Source organism: Papaver somniferum, chromosome 9 (genome assembly GCF_003573695.1).
Source record: "Papaver somniferum cultivar HN1 chromosome 9, ASM357369v1, whole genome shotgun sequence".
NCBI classification, from domain to species: Eukaryota; Viridiplantae; Streptophyta; class Magnoliopsida; order Ranunculales; family Papaveraceae; genus Papaver; species Papaver somniferum.
Window position 1 is genome coordinate 16,513,825 of NC_039366.1, and position 10,459 is coordinate 16,524,283.

A 10,459-nucleotide genomic window follows, 5' to 3' on the forward strand; every position below is an offset into this window, starting at 1 on the left:
CCTAGTGCTTATTTCTTTATGCGAGTCATTTTATATCTATATATTTAATAGACGATTAAATTTTCATGAATCGATGATTAATTATGGCAACTAAAAAAAATTCGATTTTGATTTTCGATTCAGAGAAGAAGAGAATATGTTTAAGTTTAAAGGTGAATTTAATTTTTGATTTTCGGTTTTTAAGAGTAAGGGAATTTTAGTAATTTAAATCGTTTAAGGATGATTAGGTAATTGCACTACCCTTTAGACACTCCTATAAACCCACCCTAGATAGGATAATGAATAAATATGCCTAAAAAAAATGAGTATGCCTCAAAACAGGTTTCCAAAATAATACTTTGCTTAAAATGATTTTTTGGGCACCGCTCCATTTTGGAGGGGCCGGGACCATGGTTTTCTTTTTAGTAGGTCATTTGGAAGTAAAGTAAAACACTCCTTATCCAAATATTTACCTTAAAGCCAAAATTTCTCTTTCTAATTAAGTTAGTGAGTTAAGTTAAGCTATTTAATGATTATTGAGATTAAATTAATAAGTTGATTTTTGTTTAAAAGAAAAACTATTGAGAGGGAGAAGAAGAAGAACTATTGAGAGGGAGAGGAAGAAGAATAGGGTTTTGGAAAAAAAAATGATTTTTTTTTACGAGCCACAACCACAGCCAGAGTATGATGTTTTGGGTATTCAGGGATACTTCAAAATTAGTTAATGATGCTTGAATTGGTTCAACTACAATATCTGAAGAACAGGTAGTCGAACTTATCTGTAAGTTTAGTTTGGTTAATTTTTCAGTTAACGCAGGTAACCGAACTTAACTTAATTTAATGAAGTTTTCACCACCTGAGTATTAAGTTCGGCCACCTTTTCCACGCCGAATTCTGGAAAATATTTGTTCGGCGTGTTCGCAAAGTTGCGTATATAGCCGAACTTTCTGTTCGGTTTAGTAGACAAATTACCGACTTAACCGAACTCAAAATTTTCTTATACATAGAGGAGTTCGATTAAGAAAAAAAAACTGCGACTTAACCGAACCCAACATTTTCCTATACAGAGAGGAGTTCGGTTAAGAAAAAAAAATTGTTCTTAACCGAACTCATGAAGCAATTTTTTTTCTTAACCGAAGTGTTCTTCGTCTACAAATATCCGGTTAGCAAAACTAGGATTTTTTAATAAGTCTCTTAACCGAACTACTATCTGTATCTTCCATCTTCACCTTATTTTGATGATTGCAACTCAAATTTTTACAATAAAAAGCGAATTTAAAGTAATGAGTTTGTGGAAAAAAGAGAAGAACATGAGATTTTTTTTTTATTTTTTTTTTCAGATTCAAGAAATCGACCAAGGCGAGTAAGGGTTGAAACATGGAAGAAGAAAAGAAGATGAGAAATTTTTGTTGCAAACTCATAAATTCGGCTAGGTGATGAACATAATTATGTTTAGAATAGGTAAAGAGTAAATTAGTCATTTTTTCACTTTAAGACACCCCTTATAAGTGTAACAAAGATAGCCTTAGTAATCATGGTCCCCCTCCAAAAAGGAATGGCGCCAAAAAAAATGGTTCTCTGCTTATGTGTCGTGCAGGTACTGGTGATCATTCGTATTCATTCGTGGACTCTGCAGCAGGCCCCAAGGGTTTACTAGGGCTTAGATAGATGTCCCACTGTGGTGTCAAATTTTGGGTATAATACCGGGGTTTCCCTAACGCTGTCGAATTGGTCTCCTAACTCTCTTCTCCTCGAGGTTCGTAGATTGAGTTTACATTATAGAATTAGGTGATCTCTTAGAAACTTTCCTTAGGTTTTAAAAAAAATGATAACTCTAGGTTTACCAAGGGAGAAATTCTGAAATATCCACCGACTGATACAAATAGTCGACTTTTTTTTGCCTGCCTTTACCAATCCTAATATTGGAAGCCTTTCATACCATTCATTGAATCCCCTCACGTGATAAAACACGGTGTACATTACGGTGTGTGTGGAATCGTTGTTTAGAAAAATATTAAAAAAATTGTACCCGACAACAACATAATCAGAAGACCGTTATTTTGTTTTCTAAATAATTGTTTTATGGAGTCCAAAAGGGTGTTTGAATGCCAGAAGCAGAGGTCTCAAAAAATCTGAAAAAAAAGAATTTTCTTTAAATTTTATGATTCTTGCTAGAAGTGATTTACAAGTTTTGTTCCCAGCTTAATTGTTCCCAGCTTAATTTCTTATTTGTTTTAGAAGTTATTTTATTGTGAAGGTGTGTCCAACTAGCCACCGATAAATGAAATCTACATACAACCTAGGCGAGCTCTGGGCGCACGAGGGATAAAAGAGTCGCCTCACCAGTAAGGCACAAAAGGCCTTAGATGCTACTTTTAGCTATAATTGTTTATGGTCTCCTCTGGCGCCTAAGACATGAGGCGAAGGTCTTGATGACCCGCCTCTCGCTTGGCCCAACATAGCTTTCTGTATAATATGTTTTGTACAATAATTTTCCCATCATGCATTATACTTCCACTAAAATGTAGCATAGTTCGTAGTATGTAACCTCGTCCTCTGAACTGTTGATAAGAACTGAAACCTCCCTTTTGCTAGTGAAAGGAAATCTTAGATCCGAAGTAAATCAATATATTACTTCTTCAATCCTAAGAGCAAGTCTTATGGTGGAAGAGTTCCATCTTCCACGCCACCTCAGCATTTGGAATTGTGGATAAAAGTGCAAGTGTGATGGTGGAATAGTATAAAATAGCATTTTACACTAATCAAAACAACACCGAAAAAACACTATTATGAAGAGCGCTTGACCACGTACGTCAACTGTCAAACGTTAATAACAATAACGCTCACCGCTGGTAACAATAGCGTTTTTTGAGTCATCTTTACAGGAAAAAAATACGGGCTCTCTTCTTGTTCTTCACTACTCTTCTTCTTCTTATCTTAAAAATAAACGAAAAAAACCCCCAAATCCCACTCTATTTTTCTTCTTCTCCTACAAGAAGGTCATTGAAGATTTTTACATATAGTGAGAAAGAAAGTTGGATCATCAAAGAATCTTATTTGTTTCCTATCTATAAATAAAGTAAGCATCTTTATCTAATTTAGAAATGAGGGTTTTAATTTGGAAATTAGGGTTCATTGAGTTCTATTGTTAATTTGAGAATTAGGGGCTTGAAAATTAGGTTGTTTGGAAATTAGGTTGCTCTACTGTTAATATGAGAATAGGTTTCATTTGGTTTTTGTAATTTTTTTTCCTCAAATTGAAAATTAGGATTTCAATTCAGTTTTTTTATGAATTACTTTTAGATTGATTCTTGTATTTTTTGTGTTAATATACTACCTAATCCAAATTGGGAATCAGGGTTTCAATTCTCGTATTTGGGTTGTTTAGTTGGTTATGTATTGGGCCTAATTTCAACTATGGTTGATTCGTGATGAACAAGTAATGTGTTCTTACTCAAAATGAATGATCTTATGAACAAATCATTCACAAACTAGGGATACTTCAATTTCTCATTGAGAATCCAAAGAGAGGTTAGTTGATTTGTAAATTTCTTGTAATTTGATTGTTTTTCATGATTTGATAAAAACTTAGGGTTTAGATGATATGATTGTTGATTTTTTTACGTAATATTGTTTGATGAATGATAATCAAGTTGAACCCAATTATGACAAATTTGACATGAAACTTAGGGTAACATAGTTTCAAGAGGTTAGAGATTATGAACAAACCCTTTGACATGAAATTACATGAATTAACATGTTTTAGTTTACATTATGTAAACAATTTGAGTGCATTGAGTGCTTTTATTTGATGATTTTATATATATTATGGATATGGATGTGTATATGCAATTGAGTGCAAAGGGGATGAGAAACATATTGCTACAAGTATAAACCCAACTGATAAAAGCCATGATATTCCGTTTAAAAGTAATTGGGAGGACCTTGAGGAATTATACGATCTAGTGGTGAAGCATGAAAAATCTAGGGATGTTCTTCTAGATTTTTTGAAATTAGAATTAAGATAATGATCAACAACTATCTTATGAAATCTTAGAGAGGTAGTGGTATACCACTAATTCATTTCATTTCCCAAACTTTGAAATTGGTTTCACTCCTTTGAATTCCGTTCACTTATCTGGCATTCCTATTGGAAATGGTCGTGAAAGATTGAAACACGCCGTTGGATGGGCTCGTAGAGAAAATCAAGACCTAGAGGATGCCTACGTTGGACCTATGCATGAGTATGCAAACTACAACAACAAGAAACCGGATTTTCCTATTAATTTCCTCACAGAATATATTAAGGAGAATCCAATTAATGATGAAAATTGGGAGCATGTGACTCGATATTTCTTATTATGGGTAGTTAAATTTTTTTTATTGACACGTACTGCAGCGTCCCCAAAGCTAGCAGCTGACTAATCCAAGAAATTAACTAAATAAAGAGGCACTAAGAATCTAAATCATTTGCTTAAGCATTCAATTAAGAAATCTGTTACAAAACTTAACCCAAGAACTAGCCCCGCTCTGAAATATTCATATACAAGAACATCTTTCAAATGATACATATACAATAGTCATTTGGTTTACAAACATAATTTACAACATAATAAACATAGCCGAAGTTAACCAACTAACGAAACTCAACCCTTGAAGCTTTCGCTGCGCAACTCCGATCTGTCTCAGAAACTGAAAGTGGGAATGGGTGAGCACATCATCCCTAAAAGGGGATCCCAATAGAAATAACATTTAACTTTTAATTAATCATATGCAAGATTTGGAAAACATTAAATAGCGACCAAGTCACTGAAACAAACAAACATGTATATGGAACAAACTCCTTCTTTCAAACAATGTATAATATTGATGCCATGAAATCCACACCAAATAATAATATTGTGGTGTATCGCTCTAGACATGTGCATAAAAGTTGAAAGTAAGTAGGTACAAATGTGAAGGAGCGTTTCCTATATACCACATGTGAAAATTCTTATTTCCCATAACGATTCATATGACAAACAAACATTACAAGTACTTTCCAAACCATGGAAAGATTAACAGAATCAACAGAATTATTATAATGCAATTTAAATAAAGCATGTAATGCATAAACAGACAATGCATGAGTTTGATAAATGTAAATCTTTGTAAAAGAAACATCAATGGTTACAAAAGAGTTAAATGTATTCCGACCTCTTTTGATGACAAGCCACACCTACCTCGAGATCCACAATCCACTGGTTCATCGAATCGATCATTCTTAATAACTAACTGTCAATCACATAAGAACTCTAAGAATCTAGCCAAAATGGCTCACACAAGAATCATACAAGTCTATCTAATGGTTCTAAGCCCATTTATGGTTCTACACCTTTTCATTCTCTATCTTTAGCATAAATAAGGTTTACTGATTGAATTTGGGTTGTATCTAAAGTCCATTAGCTAAGTCTTATAAATATCTACAACTTGTAGAAGAAGCCAGAGACTAATTCAGACCACAAAGGTCCAATACATGTTCATTAGGGAAACTGGCTATAAGCCCAAGGTCACTAAACATGCCTATTAAGCTAAGGCCCAGTCCAATTGGATCAACTAACGATCATTAACTGTCAATCTAACAGTTAAAAGGTCTCTAACAGACAACGCCTAAGGTCAGGTCAACAGTCAAGGTCAAAGTAAAAAAGAAATCGGTCAACTGAGTCAATTCGGGTCAAGCTAGGGTTAACTCAGTGAGTTAAAACGATTCAACTCAGTCAGATTAACTGAGTCAGCTAAACAAAACCAAATCAGAGTGAGTAAGTTCAGTCAGGCATGCCAAAGGTTCTTACATAGCTGAAACTCTAATTCTAGTTTAATATCAACCAATTCATTCTAACAGAATACTATAATTTAATACAATTGCAAATTAAGCCTACCTGCAAAAGCAGTAACTGCAAGCCTTAAATGAGACTACTTCATATCTATATTCATCCATTCTAATCTAATCGTCTGAATCTTCATTACAAGAAAACATTACTCACAACCCAAATCCTACATCTCAACCACAATGTTCAATTCAGGAATCACATAACATCCCTCTTTTAATCCCATTTCTCCTGCCCAGTACACCCAATACACCTCTCAGATTGTTTCCATGATTTACAATCTCATCATATTCAATCTCTTGCATTAATCCCCTTGAAAACATAACACCAACAATAATTCTAGTAGACATCACTTGAGGGTCTCATTCACACCTTCATATCCCAGCTTAAGTAGTTCAGAACCACTATCTTCTCATCTGCAGCTTCATGTCCTCCACAACAATATCATTTCCCACTGCAACACTTTAATTCAGTTTAGTTCAACACCCCCAATTACAGATCAACCCAAACTGCAACTCAGTTCAACAACAACCTCCATTTCCATTTCATACTAACACATACTCATATCTTGTAACTCAATTAACCAAACTCCAATTCCAAAACCACACTTATCTCAAGCCTAAATCCAATTATCAAACACATAACCTCAAACAATAAGAGAGTAACCGAGTTAGATTATCTCAGAAAGTAATTACGGTTCCATTTAAGCAATTGACTCTTCTTCTTTCTTTAGCTTGATTCAATACTCATCTCACACATCAACGGTTCCAGTTCAGTTCCTCCAACACCCAAACGTTCTCATTATTAACATCAGTTCACAAACCACCACTCGCATATCCATATCTTCTTTGCTCTCATCCATCCTCAGTATACTCTTGAACAATTCCCAAATCTTCCTTTCTCTAATTCAACTCAAAACATCAATCACAATTTCCAAATCTAACAAACCCATTCTTTAATTCTTCTTAATCATTACTTAAATCGAACCCCAAATGAATTCACAGAATCCTTAGCTCTTTGATTCTTCGATTCATCTTCAAAACAACTTCATATAATCAATACAACATCAACCCATTCGATCTTCATCCATTATCAACTAGAAATCATCATCAATTTTTCTAAACAGGCCCAAACTCAAATCCAGAAACCCTAACTTATTGATTCATCTTCAAAACAACTTCATACTACCAAATCGAATTCCTAATCTTTATTCACAAAAACCCTAATTTCAGTTCATCTCAGATTCGAACCTTAACTGCTCCGCTTCATACCTATCGACCATACTATCTTCTCCGCCATCTATCAGTATCATCAGATGATTATCATCAATCAAAATTCACTCGAATTTTACAAAAATCTCACGGAATCGCCAGAGGCGAAGAACTGAAGAAGAATGAGAAAAGAAAATGAAAGAGAAATATGAAACCTCGACCTTATCGATTTGCTTTTGAGTTATTCACAGAGGGTGCCCTGAGAAGAAAAGTCGGTTCCTTGATAACACCTTTAATGTGAAATGACCATTTTACCCTTCACTTAAATTAACAGATTTCTTCTTCGTCTGATGTCTAAATGACACGTTCGAATAGTCCATTTCGCATAAATTTTCGAGATCTATCTAACGATACTAGTTTCGTATCTAAATTGTTGTTAGATTAATTCATATTAATTAACGTTCGTGTTACATTAATCGAGTTATTAGCGGCTAATTCGTCTCTTGACTGGTCTAATAGCGTTGGCGAGCTTGAGGGTCTTTACACGTACCACTACAAGGGCAAGAAAAGGTTGGATCGTTTCCTTGCGTGATTTGAATGCAATTAGTAATTATGATTGGGGTTTGGCTTGTTTTAGTCGCTTGCATAATGGCATGAATTCGATTGCTAGAGGTGGAAAAAAACATGGGTGGAATGTGGATGCTTTTAGAATATTGGTTTTACGTATATTTTCGTACTGTGACGCCTTTTCTCAAACAAGATGTACCTCTTGATGTACGACCTGCAGTAACGATATATAAGCGTGATAGTCTAGTGGGTTGTCAGATAAGTTAAATCCATCCCAAAGGCGATCTGTACGGTGATGATTCCAACAAAACTTCATATGCTTGCGGAAGGCGAGGCGTTTGGTAGCATAATCATCATCTCTGGTTTATTCCGAGAATTCACTTATTTCCATTGAATGGAGGTGCAACAAAATAACTTGTGTCTGAAAAACAGAAACGAAAGCTGAAAAAGACTTATTCCTTGGCAATTTGGCATTAAAACGACAGGAACAATGAAAAACAGAAAAATAATATATAAAGCTTCAATTGAACATCATATATTTGTATTTATCATCAACACGATACCTTTGTATTACTGTTTCTCAGATTGTTATTCCCATTTTCTTCCTAACCATATATCGGGTAGGGAAAATTAGGCGCATGCCCAAAAAAATAATATTCTCATTATCAGACCCACAATTAATTTTAGGTACCGTGACACCCATAATTATTTTCGTGACACTCATAATTATATGAAATTATTAAAAATGTCTGCATGACGGATTATGCATCCGCATGACGGGTTATGCATCAGGGGTATAATTGGCAACGCAACTTGGATATAACATATCTAAAAATCTGCGCCTTGGAATTTTACAAATTTTATATCGTTGGAAATCTTTTTAAGAAAGCTATGCAACGAGTACAAACAAGAATATCAAATTTTTGTTTTTCACGAAAAAATCGGAGGTGATCATCATTTTAGGAAAATTTTTCGAAAACTTGATACATAACTATTATGCAGCCACCAAAAAAGATGCATAACACATTCTTCAGATGCATAACAAATTATGCAACCATTTTCTCTACTTCGTAACAAATTATGCATTTGGATAACAAAGTTATGCATCTATAACAAGTTATGTAACCATTGTTTTGGTTGATTTTAGTGCGTACATAAAAAAATTGATGCATAATGCACTATGCATCCATATTTACGGATGCATATCAGGTTATGCATCTATTTTCTCGATGCATAAAAGATTGTGCAACAATTTTCTCGATGCATAATGCATTATGCAGCCATTTCATGACTGCATAACATGTTATGTAGATATTATTGTAGGTGCATGACAAGTTATGTAGCCTTATTTTTTGTTGGTTTCAATACTAAGAAAAAAGTAGCTGCATAACGTGTTATGCAACCGTTTTCTGGACTGCATAAAAAGTTATGCAACAACTTTTCATCTATTTTCATAACTGCATAATAGGTTATGCACCCATTTTCATAACTGCATAACAGGTTATGCATCCACTACTCCACCTGCAAACACCAATTACGCACACACCCATTTCAAACCAACATCAATACCATCATTCCTATTTCAGTTACCACCATGAACTACCAAATTAGATACACCAACTCATTATGCACACACCAACAAAAAACCAACTTTGCATCTATTTTCATAGCTGCCCCAAATCACCCATTTTCATAACAGTCAACAAATCATACTTCTGAACATAGTTTATTTTGATCAAACGGTGGAGAATTTATTTTCTCTTTCATTTTTGGTGAAAGATGGTCGAGTTAGGATAATTGTTGATTCAAATGGTCGCCACTTTGTTACTCCAAAAAATGGACCTACACCTGAGCAAGTTGCCTCAGGAGTTGCCGCATACAACCATTTCGTTCTTCGGCTTGATTTCAAAGTTTGGAAGTTGATGAAGGATACCGTTGCTGTTGGTGAGGAGCTTATGCCGCATCGAACTCCAGCAAATATCTCAAGTGATAGTCAGGGGGAAGTGATCGGCGGAAGTAGTGAGGTACCACAGCTGGTAACAAAACAACACCGATTAGGAAGTTATCAAGGAACCGAAGTCCAATCAAACAAGAACATACAGTGATAGAAGACTCACTGGAAAATATTAACTCTAACTTGAGTGAAAAGACTTTCAAATCATTCTACTAATTCTTTTAACTAACCACAGATGAAAAACGATATTAAATGTCGGAAATGGAAATTGAGATTCAAACAAAAAGCATCACCCTGATAAAAAGCATATTTTAGATCTTAATCAGGAATAACTTACTTCGAGAAAAAAATATCGTAATGTTATTTATGATCTCTGATTAACCCTCCAAGATGTAGGTATATCACCACAAAATCAAAGCTCATTCCAATTCTTTAATCATGAACCATAATGATTTTGTTTCTTTCCAACCAATAGAAAGATAATGTACGAAACATTGAAAAGGAATGCGATGATTGTTAATGAAGATCTGCATCAACAAATCTCACGATAAACCCATTTAAGAATTTTATTAGTGATTAATCAATATGAAGCCGAGCTAATTCATATCGTATGAAATATGAAGGTACGTAAATGTTCGTTACTATTGTTCTGGACTAAATTAAACCAATTTTCCTTCAATTGCTGATACTTTGAGTTACGAGCAGACATACGATTATTCTTCTTTAGCAGCCAAGCGAGTTTCTAGCTCTGCAACTCTCTTTTGATATTCCTTCTCTTTCTCTGCGAAGCATCAACAAAAGAGTTAAGATAACAGACAATTATTCCTAAAGAATATGAATGAAGATCAAAGAACAACAAATGACCTTCATAATTGGAAATA